General features: G+C 42.3%; 1 pseudogene; it reads left to right on the top strand.

Moving 5' to 3' along the window:
* The window catches only part of LOC120032727, a 171716-nt pseudogene that overhangs the window by 59705 nt on the left and 96004 nt on the right, over window positions 1–16007 (top strand).

Genomic DNA, 16007 nt, shown 5'->3' with positions numbered 1-16007 from the left:
TTTAACTTTTAATAACATAACAAAAACCACATTCATTTTCATACTCCATCTATCGTCACTACTACCATTTTGGCTAACGAAACATATTGTCCCAAAGTCCATTTATTGCATGTTACTGTTCAGAGGTAGATTCTCCATAGGTCCATCATACATTCCATCCCTCCATACTGAGAGGACAACGGGATTTTGTCTGCTGCATTAAGATCTACCATAGGCGGGAGGTGTCATAAACCCCCCCACCTCCATACCTCTCGATCTCTCCCCCGCTGGTGGGTGTGAGAGGTATCTCTGTAGGATTAGGGTCCACGGTAACTGGATCCGAACAGGCCAGTCATGACACAGTGTAGATGAAGGGGAGGATTTTTAAGCCTTGAGATAATTCAGACATAGATTGTGTGGGGTATGGTAGTAGATGCCAGGTGCACCGGTTTGAATGTAACTGCAACACTGCTGGGGTTTTCATGCTCAACATGGGCCAGCATCCTTCTGTAATGCTTTTTGACACCTTGTAGAGTCCATGCGCCGACAAATTGAGGCTGTTCTGAGGGCAAAAGGGGGTGAAACTAAATATTAGGATGGTGTTATATATAGTGCATTCGGAAAGTATTCAGACCCCTTCACTTTTTCCACATTTTGTTACGTTACAACCTTTATTATGAAATGTATTCTATTGTTTGTTTTTTTAATCTACACACAATACCCCATAATGACAAATCAAAAACGGAAAATATCAAATTAAAATAAGTATTCAGACCCTTTACTCAGTACTTTGTTGAAGCATGTTTGGCAGCGATCACAGCCTCAAGTCTTCTTGGGTATGACGCTACAAGCTTGGCACACCTGTATTTGGGGAGTTTATCTCATTCTTCTCTGCAGATCCTCTCAAGCTCTGTCAGGTTTGCTCTGTTCATCTTTCCCTCGATCCTGACTAGTCTCCCAGTCCCTGCCGCTGAAAAACATCCCCACAGCATGATGCTGCCACCACCATGCTTCACCGTAGGGATGGTGCCAGGTTTCCTCCAAACGTGACGATTGGCATTCAGGACAAAGAGTTCAATCTTGGTTTCATCAAACCAGAGAATCTTGTTTCTCATGGTCTGAGTCCTTTAGGTGCCTTTTAGCAAACTCCAAGTGGGCTGTCATGTGCCTTTTACTGAGGATTGGCTTGCGTCTAGCCACTCTACCATAAAGGCCTGATTGGTGGAGTGCTGCAGAGATGGTTGTTCTTCTGGAAGGTTCTCCCATCTCCACAGAGGAACTCTGAAGCTCTGTCAGAGTGACCATTGGGTTCTTGGTCACCTCCCTGACCAAGACCCTTCTCACCCGATTGCTCAGTTTGGCATGGCGGCCAGCTCTAGGAAGAGTCTTGGTGGCTCCAAACTTCTTCCATTTAAGAATGATGGAGGCCACTGTCTTCATGGGGACCTTCAATGCTGCAGAAATGTTTTGGTACCCTTCCACAGATCTGTGCCTCACCACAATCCTGTCTTGGAGCTCTACGGAGAATTCCTTTGACCTCATGGCTTGGTTTTTGCTCTGACATGCACTGTCAACTGTGGGACCTTATATAGACAGGTGTGTGCCTTTCCAAATCATGTCCAATCAATTGAACTTAGCACAGGTGGACTCCAATCAAGTTGTAGAAACATCTCAAGGATGATCAATGAGCTAAATTTCGAGGCTCATAGCAAAGGGTCTGAAAACTTATGTAAATAAGGTATTTCTGTTTTTTTTTATACATTTGCTGAAATTACTAAAAAACGGTTTTCGCTTTGTCATTATGGGATATTGTGTGTAGATTGATGAGTAGAAAACTGCATTTAATCCATTTTACAATAAGGCTGTAATGTAACAAAATGTGGAAAAAATTAAGGGGTCTGAATGCACTGTATGCACTGAACAAAAATATGAATGCAACATGTAATAATTTCAAAGATTTTACTGAGTTGAAATTCATATAAGGAAATCAGTCAATTGAAATAAATAAATTAGGCCTAATCCATGGATTTCACATGACTGGGCAGGGGTGCAGCCATGGGTGGGCCTTGGAGGGCATAGTCCCACTCACTTGGCAGGCCCACCCACTGGGAGCCAGGCCCAGCCAATCAGATTGAGACCCCACCCTCCCCCTGAAACGATTCCCAAGGTGAAGAAGCCGGATTTGGAGGTCCTGGGCTGGCGTGGTTACATATGGTCTGCGGTTGTGAGGCCGGTTGGACATACTGCCAAATTCTCTAAATCGACATTGGAGGCAGCTTATGGTAGAGAAAATAACATTCAGTTCTCTGGCAACAGCTCTGGTGGACATTCCTGCAGTCAGCATGCCAATTGCACGCCATCTCAAAACTTGAGACGTCTGTGGCATTATGTTGTGTGACAAAACTGCACATTTTAGAGTGGCTTTTTTATTGTGCCCAGCACAAGGTGCACCTGTGTAATGATCATGCTGTTTAATCAGCTTCTTGCTATGCCACACCTGTCAGGTGGATGGATTATCACTAACAGGGATGTAAACAAATGTGTGCACAACATTTGAGAGAAATTAGCTTTTTGTGCGTATGGAATTCTTCTGGGATTTTTTTATATCAGCTCATGAAACATGGGACCAACACTTTACATCTTGCGTTTATATTTTAGTTCAGTGTATATAGTTCCAGTGGTCCAGTTAGTTAAAGCATGGTGGATGTGTAGTACATGCGGATGTGTGAAACCTGAAGTTTCCCAACTTTCGCCAGTGAATAGCTAGCTTTTTGTGTTGCGCCGACTGGTAAGACAAGGCGGTCACGTGTGCTAGCATCCACCATAGTGTGCTAGCAAGGCAGAGGTCCTTGGTGTGAGCTGAATCAGGAGGTGTTCAGGAGGATCAGGAGGAGTGTCGCACACTTGCAACAACAGGGTTGTGGGTTTGACTCCCTGCAAGGACCACATACCAATAATATATTTTCTGTGTTTCACTTTGGATAAACCCACCTGATAGATCATTATTATTATTATTATACTAATATATTTTCCATTTCTAAAGCCCTTTTAAATCCTTCAAGATCATTTTTGCACATTGTGTCGGTGAAGGTTTGCAGAAAAGGTATCTTATTCATCTTCAGAATATATGAATTTCTAATCGTGTAAATGGTATATCAGTCAGTCTGGCCCAATGTGTTGTCTGGCTGTGTTTTATATATACAGTTGAAGTCAGAAGTTTCAATACACCTTAGCCAAATACATTTAAACTCAGTTTTGCACAATTCCTGACATTTAGTCCGAGTAAAGGTTATCTGTCTTAGGTCAGAATAATAGTAGAGATAATTATTTATTTCAGCTTTTATTTCTTTCATCACATTCCCAGTGGGTCAGAAGTTTACATACACTCAATTAGTATTTGGTAGCATTGCCTTTAAATTGTTAACTTGGGTCAAACGTTTCGGGTAGCCTTCCACAAGCTTCCCACAATAAGTTGGGTGAATTTTGGCCCATTCCTCCTGACAGAGCTGGTGTAACTGAGTCAGGTTTGTAGGCCTCCTTGCTCGCAGACGCTTTTTACAGTTCTGCCCAAAAATGTCCCATGGGATTGAGGTCAGGGCTTTGTGATGGCCACCCCAATACCTTGACTTTGTTGTCCTTAAGCCATTTTGCCACAACTTTGGAAGTATGCTTGGGGTCATTGGGGTCAGCCTTAACTTCCTGACTGATGTCTTGAGATGTTGCTTCAATATATCCACATAATTTTCCTCCCTCATGATGCCATCTATTTTGTGAAGTGCAGCAGTCCCTCCAGCAGGAAAGCACCCCCACAACATGATGCTGCCACCGCTCTTCACAGTTGGGATGGTGTTCTTCGGCTTGCAAGCATCCCCCTTTTTACTCCAAACATAACAATGGTCATTATGGCCAAACAGTTCTATTTTTGTTTCATCAGACCAAAGGACATTTCTCCAAAATGTACGATCTTTGTCCCCATGTGCAGTTGCAAACCGTAGTCTGGCTTTTTTATGGCGGTTTTGGAGCAGTGGCTTCTTCCTTGCTAAGCGGCCTTTCAGGTTATGTGAATATAGGACTCTATATTTACTTTGGATATAGATACTTTTGTACCTGTTTGCTCCAGCATCTGCACAAGGTCCTTTGCTGTTGTTCTGGGATTGATTTGCACTTTTCACACCAAAGTACGTTCATCTCTAGGAGACAGAACACGTCTCCTTCCTGAGCGGTATGGCGGCTGCGTGGTCCCATGGTGTTTATACTTGCGTACTATTGTTTGTACAGATGGTACCTTCAGGCATTTGGAAATTGCTCTAAAGGATGAACCAGACTTGTGGAGGTCTCCAATTTTTTTTCTGAGGTCTTGGCTGATTTCTTTTGATTTTCTCATGATGTCAAGCAAAGAGGCACTGTGTTTGAAGGTAGGCCTTGAAATACATCCACATGTACACCTGCAATTGACTCAAATTATGTCAATTAGCCTATCAGAAGCTTCTAAAGCCATGACATCATTTTCTGGAATTTTCCGAGCTGTTTAAAGGCACAGTCAACTTAATGTATGTACACTTCTGACCCACTGGAATTGTGATACAGTGAATTATAACTGAAGTAATCTGTCTGTAAACAATTGTTGGAAAAATGACTTGTGTCATGCACAAAGTAGATGTCCTAACCGACTTGCCAAAACTAAGATTTGTTAACAAGAAATTTGTGGAGTGGTTGAAAAACGAGTTTTAATGACTCCAACCTAAGTGTATGTAAACTTCCGACTTCAACTGTAGCTGCTGTCTAAGTAGATTGACTGTGTATTTGACCTTGGGTTGTCTAGCCAGCAACCACCAAATAATCCTGTAAAGAGAAGTGGAACAATCAGAGCATAAAGAGGATAAAGAGCCTGACCTTACACACACACGCACGCACACACAGTGTCTGCACCCACGACCTCTCTGATTCACTAGGGTGAAATAAATACAGCCGGGGTTACACGTAATTGCATCCACCGGAGTGCGGGGAATGTCAACATTAGTTCCACTTCATAGTTTCATAACTCAGGCCTTTGCGGCAGTGTGTACCATTATAAATTATACTCTAGGTGGTAGGAAGTCTGGGAGTCAGTGTTTGAAAAAGGACATTAATTCATGTATTAGCCTAAGCTAGGCAGGCAAAGTATGCTGCTAGCACAGGAAGCTATAGGGCAGTGAGATAAGGATGCTTACTTAATGATGTGAATTGGAGACTGGGCTCGGCTAAATAGTGAACGTTCCACGCTCTCTTGTTATTGGGCTTTTATCGATTGTTTACACACTCTTACACTCTCTCTCTCTCTCTCTCTCTCTCTCTCTCTCTCTCTCTCTCTCTCTGTCTCTCTGTCTCTGTCTCTCTCTCTGTCTCTGTCTCTCTCTGTCTGTAGTGATGGGGGGAGTGGAGTCTCGTGGGGTGCTTAGGAAGATCAGTGACATGCTAGAGGTGATCCTGAAGAGGATGGACAGCCTCTCCAAACTGGACAACAGCACCACCAGCGACACCCGCCGCCTGGATGAACTCAGCTCGGCCATCAACAGGTACGGTCTGGGCTTAGGACAGGCATCTACCTTCCTTGTCTTCCCACTCTTTCCTCCTCTCTTGTTGCCCGTCCTCCTCCATGCTCTTGTTTGTTTTCTTCTCGTCAGTTCTTCCTCCTTTTCTTTTTCCTTCTCTCTTGTTATTCTCTTCATACCTCTTCTCTTTCTCTCCTCTCTTGTTATTCTCTTCATACCTCTTCTCTTTCTCTCCTCTCTTGTTATTCTCTTCATACCTCTTCTCTTTCTCTCCTCTCTTGTTATTCTCTTCATACCCTTCTCTTTCTCTCCTCTCTTGTTATTCTCTTCATACCTCTTCTCTTTCTCTCCTCTCTTGTTATTCTCTTCATACCTCTTCTCTTTCTCTCCTCTCTTGTTATTCTCTTCATACCTCTTCTCTTTCTCTCCTCTCTTGTTATTCTCTTCATACCTCTTCTCTTTCTCTCCTCTCTTGTTATTCTCTTCATACCTCTTCTCTTTCTCTCCTCTCTTGTTATTCTCTTCATACCTCTTCTCTTTCTCTCCTCTCTTGTTATTCTCTTCATACCCTTCTCTTTCTCTCCTCTCTTGTTATTCTCTTCATACCCTTCTCTTTCTCTTCTCTTTTGTTATTCTCTTCATACCCTTCTCTTTCTCTCCTCTTTTGGCTGCCAGGTAGTCTTGTCTGCTCTCAGCAGCTTTACAAGGTCAGGGTTGTCTGACCTTGTCGCTACCTTCTTTCATGCACAGATCCACTTTCAGTCCCTCTGTTCCGCCAATATCCAGTTTGACTGTCTGTGCTCTCCATTCAATCCCCTTTACTGCATTTCACATCCGACTTCTAAGGGTTAAACTCTGTGGAAGATACAGAAAGATACACAGACGAGAGATACATGCATAGAATCGATCTATTTTCTTTTAAGAACATTCGAAACATGCTTTCATACTTGTGTTCGTTTTTCAATAGGACAGTGACAGGACAGACAATGAAAGAGGAATGACAGCTACTCTAGGAAGGCCAAGGGTAGGAATGGAACATACAATGGGCTGAACCAAAGCTCCAACCCTGTTGCCGTGGGGCTTACATGCACGTGGTCCAGGAGCTGAGAGCGTTACCGCTCGATCAGACTCCGGCACTAGAATCCCTAATTTCTATAGCCAACAGAATCAGGCCTCGTTAAATAATGCCAGACGAACACTTCAGTTCAGCCCTGCATGTGAAAATGGGAGCGGAAGGTGTGATATATATTGTCTGGCGCAGATGTGAACTAGAATCAATATCTGGTAATGTTCCACTATTGCGTGAAGACTGTTTCACTCTACCTACTAATTTGAGCCAGTTTGCTACAACAGGAAAATGTTCCTGCAGCAACAACAAATGTAATTTGTTATGTGGATTATAATTAACCCCCTACAGTTGATGGACACACCAGTGCATCAATCTAAGTCACATAACAAAAAAAATCCCCATCAGAATCTGTCAGTTTAAGCTAAAGATATCTGTTTTTTTGCATTGGATGTGTCTCAATCCACCGCATCCGCCCGTGTCGCACTTCCTCAACTGCGGTGAAAGGAGACAGAGCTATAGCGGTGTTAGTCAGACCATGAGACATCCCCAAAATCTTCTCACGTAAACGTCTGTAGTGTCCGAACGGTTTCATCTACGATTTAACAAACGGTTTAACCTTTGAACCCCACAAGTGTCTAGAGACCCGTCTAAAGTTGGTACCATCGATGTGCCAACTTCTGTTTGGTAGCTTCCGAACCGTTTGGGCTACAAACTAACGGGAAAGGGGAGATTCTCACAAACACGATGGTGTTCTCCATTTTGCTCTACGAACCCTAAAGTGTCACAGGACTCTTCTGAAGGTAACCGTTTTTAAAAACAAATGAAAATATTAAGGTAGTTTTGTGCCTACCCCCGAAAAGAAGTTAAATATTTGTAAAAACAAATAAATATCTATATACAGTACCAGTCAAAAGTTTGTACACACCCATGATAGGGTTTTTCTTTATTTTTACTATTTTCTACATTGTAGAATAATAGTGAAGACATCAAAACTACGAAATAACACATTGAAGAATCTAAAATATATTTTGATTTGTTTAACACGTTTTTGGTTACTACATGATTCCATATGTGTTATTTCTTATATACAGTATAACATCATATTTATTTGTAAATGGCCTAATGAATCAGTCAGTTAATCAATTATGTATTTCCATCTACTGTACAGTCAATGCATATTTAATTACTAGAGGCAGTGTGAGTACAGTTACTCTGCTTTGTAATATGTCATTGGACCAGAACCCCTGAGTGGCCCCCAGGGAGAGTTTGTCCCCAGGCAAGGTGTCCCTATGGTCCATAAGGCTTAGACCTCTGTGACTTGGTGATGTGCCCTCGAAAACACATGACCTACACCACCCTATGTATCTGTCACTATGGGACTTTGCTAACAGACATGAGTAAGAAAGGGAGAGAAAGAAAGCGAGAGGGGAAGGGAGAAAAAGAGACTGAAAGAGAAGAAAAAGATTGATATGGAGACTGAGAGGAGGATAGTGGAGGGGCAGAGAGCAGAGATAGGATAGGGGGAAAGAGAGAGAGAGAGACCAGCAATGCTGTGGTGGGGCAAAAGACGGAGGGAGAGAGAAAGAACCAGAGAGAGTTCTCCTGTGTTACGTGACGTCACGCAATCAAGCAATGTCCCATCATCCTCGGCACATGCCTTATGATGAGGGAAACGAATAATTGTTACAGAGACACATTAAAGGATAATCATGATGAAAGATACATATTTGATGTACTGGGATGGCACGCTCTTCAGAATAACAGAGGCAGAGGCCACCTTTACTATGAAAAGGACTAGCTAGAGTAGAGAGGGAGAAAAAGAGAGAGCAACATGAGGGAGTAGGGTGAGGAAATAGGTTTTGGTGATTCAATCATTCAATTCCGTTTCCTGTTTGGGTTTGTTTGGTTTGTTTCTTGTGTGTTCCCGGAAAAGGACTAACTTGACGGAGCGAACTTAGAGGGAGGGAGAGAGAAAAAGAGAGAGAAATAGAGGGAGAGAGAGAGAGAGAGAGAAAGAGAGAGGGGAATCCAACAGCTAATGATTAAGATATAGAAAGCGAGTGAAGTGGAGAAAGGAGAAAAGAGAGGGAGAGGGAGAGGGAGAGGGAGAGGGAGAGGGAGAGGGAGAGGGAGATTAAAAGTAGAGATGAGTGATGTAATAGGAATCACAGTCCACTGGAGCAGAGAGAGCGACGTGGCTTGTCCCCTCCGCGGCAGTCGCTGACTCTAAATGTGTGAGTGAGCGTGCATGTGTTCCTCTCTGTGTCCTTTGTGCACCGCCATTAATCCTCATGTGCTCCGTCAGAGGGCTGTGCTCTGTGCTTTGGTCCTGTGCCCAGCCTAGCTGGCTTTAACCACCTCAGGTAAACCATCTAACCCCCTCAATGAGACTGTCCAACAACTCCCGTCCCTCCACAACCACTCTCCAAGACAAAGTGATTCCAAATCATCTGTTCTGCTGTTGGACACCAATCTAACTGGGCTTCTGGATTTAATTATTAGACACATCCTCAGGAATTCCATTTATTCTAGTCCAAGACAAAGACAGCTGTTCAGCCACTAAGGTGGGCCACTAAGCTCCAGCAATTGTCTTTTGCCCATAGATAACGAATCGTGGCTGTTCTATGCCCTCTATTTCTTTCTGAATGTAGATTATTCCACCTAACTGATTCGGGTCTACTAAGCCCCTGCTTAGAGCTCCTGGCTGTACTTGTGTTGAACAGAGTCAGTATGCAGATGTAGGATCTTAATTTGATCACTCTTTAGTCACTGGGAAGTTTCCTGCTAAGCAGGAAATGCAAACGTGTAGTGTGTTTGAGTTTTAAAAGGCTTCTAAAGTTTGTAATTTCCTCTTTGAAATTTCAGACTTGAGTTGCCCGAACAAAAAATGGTTGGAGGAGGGGGGGTGCTAAGCTGATATATGGAATTGTTTTAGATGGTCATACTATGGATCATTTAGCTATTTGATTTTGAATTTTAGGACCCCTTTAGGTAGAAAATGTGGATTTGTTTAACACTTTTTTGGTTACAACATGGTTCCATATGTGTTATTTCATAGTTGATGTCTTCACTATTATTCTACAATGTAGAAAATAGTACAAATAAAGAAAAACCCTGGAATGAGGAGGTGTGTCCAAACTATTTACTGGTCGTGGTTTGGCTGGTGTAGGCCGTCATTGTAAATAAGAATTTGTTCTTAACTTGCCTAGTTAAATAAAGGTTAAATAAAATAAATACATGTTTTAAATATATGAAGTCACCACATTGAAACGTCAATACGTATGTATAAAATCTATCAAGGATAAGCACAATAAAGTCAAAAACATATTAGTACTATTATTCGCTAAATTAGGTCTCTGCTTTTTGTATCCTTTGCAGCTGTCTACAGCTTGTACTTTAAACCAGCCACAATCTGAGAACACTAGTCTAGAATGAGTTTAATTTCCTCCTCTGAGACCGTTTCTCTTCTGTACCTAACTCCCCATCACTGTGGACAGACAGTTAGTCAATTAGGCAGCTCAGCAATCTATCCTCTACCTAATTTTTAGAAAGCACACACACTCAGTCTCCCTGATCCTCTCTCCGATTCATTATCTGTTAGTGGGGGTTAATGATGCCTGCTGACTGGGCGAAATAGTTAGAGGGTATTGCACACCTCTGTAAACTAAAACTCCTTCCCAAACTGCCCCTCCCTTCTCATCTGAACTGGGGACTGGTGTTAAATGTGCAAGGGTCTTATCCTGCAGAGGAAATTGTATTGGCTGTTACAGCAGGCGGTGTGGGGCTTTTTCTATTTCACGCTCCAACCAAGTGCCTCACAATTAGCCTCTTCGCAGCCTGTTAACACTGTCTTACATCTGAGAGAGAGAGAGAGAGAGAGAGAGAGAGAGAGAGAGTGTGTGAGAGAGAGAGAGAGAGAGAGAGAGAGAGAGAGAGAGAGAGAGAGAGAGAGAGAGAGAGAGACAGAGACAGAGACAGAGACAGAGACAGAGACAGAGACAGAGACAGAGACAGAGACAGAGACAGAGACAGAGACAGAGACAGAGACAGAGAGAGAGTTTTGAGTTTTTATAAAACCTTTATTTTCTACTCAATTGTTAACATCAATAATGACACACTGCCTTTTCAGAAATGAAACAATAAATGTAATTCCTACACAAAATAAATAAAAATACAAAAGAACATATACATTCAACTTATTTCCTCAACAAAAAATAATTTCCCCTCCTCTACAAAACAAAGCGCTCCTTCATATGCCCACTTCTCCTCAAACACAGGGAGATCTTTTACAGCTGAGAAGAACTCAAAATCCACTTTTATTCTTGCTTTCACTAATCCTTTAAAAACACATCTTATATCCTTCTCATATCCCGTGTCTATCTTATGTTTCCTACTCAAAAAAATTGACATCTTAGCTTGTCCCAAAATAAAATTTAACAGTTGACATTTTCTTTTCTGTTGCTTACTATATTGAAACCCCAAAATAAAAACATTGTTATTGAAAATCTCACCTACAGCTCTAAACAAAGATTCCAGTATTTCCAATAGAGGTTTTATCCTCTCACACTCCATAAAACAGTGAAAAATGGTTTCTCTTATATTACAAAAAGGACATCCATCTCTAACATCTGAGTTAATGACAGATACAAAAGCATTAACTGCAATAATGCCATGTAAAACCCTCCATTGCATATCACCAGTACCCTTTTGTAACGGTGGTTTGTACAGTGCTCTCCATGCTGGCTTTACCTTGTCATCAATTCCCAATTTTACCCTCCATGTAGTGTCTTTTCTATCTTTCAATTTATCTTTATTTATCACCTTGACACACCCCCTATACAAGTCCTTCCCATTCACCTCATCCAAACCCACCTCCTCCAACCCTCTCAAATCCAACAATAAACCCTTTCTCTCTGACTCTGGGATATTTGGTGTAATCCCTAGTCTTGGAAATGAGACGTCTTCATCTTGTACCTTCTTCTCGTGGCTATTAAGCATTCCCCACTCTTCCTCTGACAGAGCCTTCCTACAGCTTCCCAGCATTTGTTCGACAATCCTTTCCGACCTCACCCCCAAATGTTCAGCCAACCGTCTTCCATCCATTAAGGCGGGCCCAGCCATGGCCATTAACTGTTTTAAGGTGATGATTTTGCCCTTCACCAAAATCTTAGAAAAATGTGGAACAGCTGCAGTTGTACAATCCAGTCTTGCCCCATACACCAGAGGTTCCTCCAACAACCAATGCACTGACTCCGCTGAAGTTCGTCTGGACACCTTCATTATACTCCACACTCTGAGAAGACCTCTGTAAAACGGAGGTACTCCCTCCCTAGAAATCTGTCTACTATCAACCAGAAATAAAGCCTTCTTTAATCCTAATCCTCCAACCCTCTGTAATACAAGACCTGCCACCCCTCTCCACACCACCTTTTCCGGTCCATAAAGCAACCTTTGAATAAACTGAAACCGGAAAGCAGCAGCTCTACTAGCAAGATGTACAAGACCTTGACCCCCCTCCTCTTTTGATAAATATAAAACACTTTGTGGAACCCAATGATATTTATCCCAAAAGAAATCCACAATAATTGCCTGTATCTTAGCCAGAAGGCCAGATGGTGGTTCTAAAACTGACAACCGATGCCACAGTGCAGAGGCAATCACATTATTAACTATAATAGTGCGCCCCCTATATGACATACGAGATAATAACCAACGCCATCTCCTCATCCTCCCTTCCACCATTTCAACCACCCCACTCCAATTTTTTTCCATAGTCCCCTCATCTCCTAGGTACACTCCAAGATACTTAAAACCTCCCTTACACCATTCTAGCCCCCCTGGCAAAGCCATGATCCCTCCAGCCCATTTTCCAATCTGTAAAGCACAACTCTTTTCCCAATTTACCTTTGCAGAGGATATTCCCCTAAAACGATCAACCATTATACTCAAACTATCCACCTCCGCTTGATTTTTCACTAACACAACTACATCATCAGCATAGGCTGAGAGACAAATAGGAGGAATATCCTCTGAAAGGTACACCCCTTCAATGCGACTTCTAATGCTATTTAGTAGTGGCTCTATAGCAATGGCATACAACATCCCTGACAAAGAACATCCCTGCCTAATACCTCTACACACTTTAAAAGGAGCACTCAAACCACCGTTAACTTTCAATACACTTTCAATGTCACCATATATCACCTTTATCATGGCAATAAAACCCGAGCTGAACCCAAACGCCTCAAGCGTGTGCCATAAATATTTATGTTCAACTCGGTCAAATGCCTTTTCCTGATCAATTGAAATTAGACCAGCATCCAACCCAATAGCCTTAGAGACGTCCAAAAAATCACGAATCAGAGAAATGTTATCCCCTATCTGCCTGCCAGGAACACAGTAGGACTGGTCCGTATGTATGATTTGCCCCATCACCTCCCTCAGCCTGTTGGACAAAGCCTTTGACAATATCTTATAATCAGTGCACAATAAAGCCACCGGCCTCCAGTTCTTCACCTCCCTAGGGTCACCCTTTTTGGGCAATAGGGTGAGGACAGCCCTTCTGCAGCTTATTGGTAGTAACCCTCCGGTTAAACTATCATTAACTACCTCAAGCCAATCCTCTCCCAACATAGCCCAAAAAGACTTAAAAAAGTCAACGGGAAGCCCATCAATGCCTGGTGCCCTTCCATTTTCCATGCCTTTTAATGCAGTGTATAACTCCTGCACAGACAATGGTTGCTCCAGCTCAACCTGCGCTTCTGCAGCCACCTTTGGGAGCCCATCACAGAACTGCTGTGTCACTGTTTTATCCTCTTTGTACTCACACTTATAGAGCTCAGCATAGAACTCTACTGCCCTCTTTCTAATTTCACTCGGGCTAGTGAGCTCTTGTCCAACAGCTGATTTGAGACAATGAATAATTTTTCTTTGTCCATTCTTTTTCTCTAAACCAAAGAAAAACTTGGATGAGGCATCCATTTCAGATATTCCCTGAAACTTACTTCTCACCAATGCCCCCTGTGCTCTGATACCCAGCAGGTCTGCCAATGCAGCTTTTCTCCTCTTGAGGGCCTGCGTATGGCCTCGATTTCCTGTGGTCTCAACCAACGTCATGAGTTCCACTATTTCAACCTCTAAGGCTTTCATTGATCTGGTGATATCCTTGGTGACATTCCTCGTGTATTGATTACAGAATTGTTGAATCTGGATTTTCCCTATATCCCACCACTGTTGAAGGGATACAAAACTGTCCTTTTTAGACCTCCACCTCTCCCACAAAAAACTGAAACATTTCCTGAAATGAGCATCACTCAATAAAGTTATATTAAAATGCCAGTATGCACTTTTGGGTTTTACATCATTAATGAACACCACCTCTGTTATTAAACAATGATCAGAAAATCCCACTGGGGTTATCACACTTGATTTACAGACCTGAGATTGATGCTCAAAACAATAAAACCTATCTAACCTAGCCATAGAGATGGTGTTCTCTCTCACATGCGCCCAGGTGTACTGCCTTGTGCCTCCATTTTGACTCCGCCAAATATCACACAGTTCATGTGTTACAATGAGGCGTTTTAAAAAAATCCTTGAAGCTATATGAGGTTCTTGGTGATTTCTATCTAAATCGCTGACTGTGCAGTTGAAATCCCCAGCAATAAATAAATAATCCTCTTTATTACATTTCTCAATGGTATTTGATAATGTCTCTAAAAAACATACCCTCTCAACTGTCACCACTGGGGCATATACATTTATCAGACACATAGTGATGTTTTCATACCTTGCTCTGACTTTTAATAACCTCCCCTCAACTATCTCCTCAACCTCATAAGACAAAGGCAAAAACCCTTTTGAGAACAAAATAGCCACACCCCCACTTTTTGAGTTTTTATGACTACACACCACTGTCCCCCCCCACTCCTGTTGCCACATAACTTCATTTTCCAAATTACTATGCGTTTCTTGTAAAAAAATTATGTCACTTCCCTTTCCCCTAATTAACTCATACACCATGGCTCTTTTTTTACCATCTCTTCCCCCATTTACGTTTAAAGAAGAAATCTTAAAACTGCTCATGTATGAAAAAAATATACAGAGGATGATACAGCCACCACATCTCTTTACAGAGTTAAAACTGCAACTAAACTCTTTCATTTTCTTTCGAATTTACATCACTTATCACTCTCGTGACCACTTTCTTGAGTCTAGCAATTTCAGGGCTTTTCAACCCTCCTCCTGTAATTTTTGACATCAGAAACTTTGCTGATTCAATAAACAATTCACTTTCAGGGAAAAAATCATTTACATTGTAATCTTGCATATATTTCTTCCCTTTTGTCACCTTTAGAAATTGACGTATCTTCTCTATTCCATATCTCCCTTCCACCCCATTTGTCTCGCTATATTGTTGTGACGCGTCAGATGACTCACTCTCGCTATCCTCCCCAGAAGAAAACTCCACCATCTCTACCACTTGTTCATCTTCAACTGACTTATCACTCTCTACCTTTCTCTTAGAACTAGACCCTTCACCCCCCCTTACATTCTTCCTTTTACTCCTCGGTATTTTGAAAACATCTGCTTCTTTTTCCGTTATTTCAACCTCCTCTTGCCCTCCAATTTCATTCTCCAGCACCACCTCAGCGACGGCAGTCGCAATCTCACCACCTGTTTCCCCTCCCTCTTTTTTCTGATCTACCACAATTTCCACCTTATCCACAATGCCTTCTTCTCCTACTTTTCCAACCACATCTGCCCACCTTCTCCCTTCCCCTGCACCCTTAGCATTTTCATCCCCTCGCGTTGGTGCGTTATTTGCACCAGCACTATAACTACTACCGGTCTCAGCGCGCTCATTCTCGGGACAACTGCGCACCAAATGCCCCTCTCTTCCACAACCAAAACATTTCATTGATTCAGTCGAAGCGTAAAATACGTAATCAAATCCATCAATCTTAAAACTGAACGCTAAATTCAGTTCATCTACGTCCTTTTTTAATATCATATGCACTTGCCTCCTATGAGACACGACATGTTTCAGCAACGGAGATTTGCATCCAAAAAGAACCTTCTTTATTGTAGATACGATTTGACCATGACGAGATAACTCTCGCTGCAACACTTCATCTCTAACAAAAGGTGGCACGTTAGAAAGTATCACTTTTTTCGCCGGATTCATAAGCGGAAACACCTGCGTCTGTGTCTCCCGTAACACAACACCCGTCTCAACTATTTTATTCACCTTTTCAATAGAATCTAAGAAGATCACTACAGCGCTATTCATCCTTGAGGCTGATTTTATGCTATCATACCCAATGATAGCACCCACAGCAAGACTACATTCTTCTACTGAACACCCGGCCTCGGCTAGAATCTTCACTCCATGCCTCCGACTAAGTTTTTCAAACTCTACACATCCG

This window comes from Salvelinus namaycush, chromosome 39 (assembly GCF_016432855.1).
Source record: "Salvelinus namaycush isolate Seneca chromosome 39, SaNama_1.0, whole genome shotgun sequence".
In the NCBI taxonomy this organism is placed as follows: Eukaryota; Metazoa; Chordata; class Actinopteri; order Salmoniformes; family Salmonidae; genus Salvelinus; species Salvelinus namaycush.
Note: the sequence above shows the minus strand (reverse complement) of the source record. Positions and strands in the feature narration are given on the sequence as shown.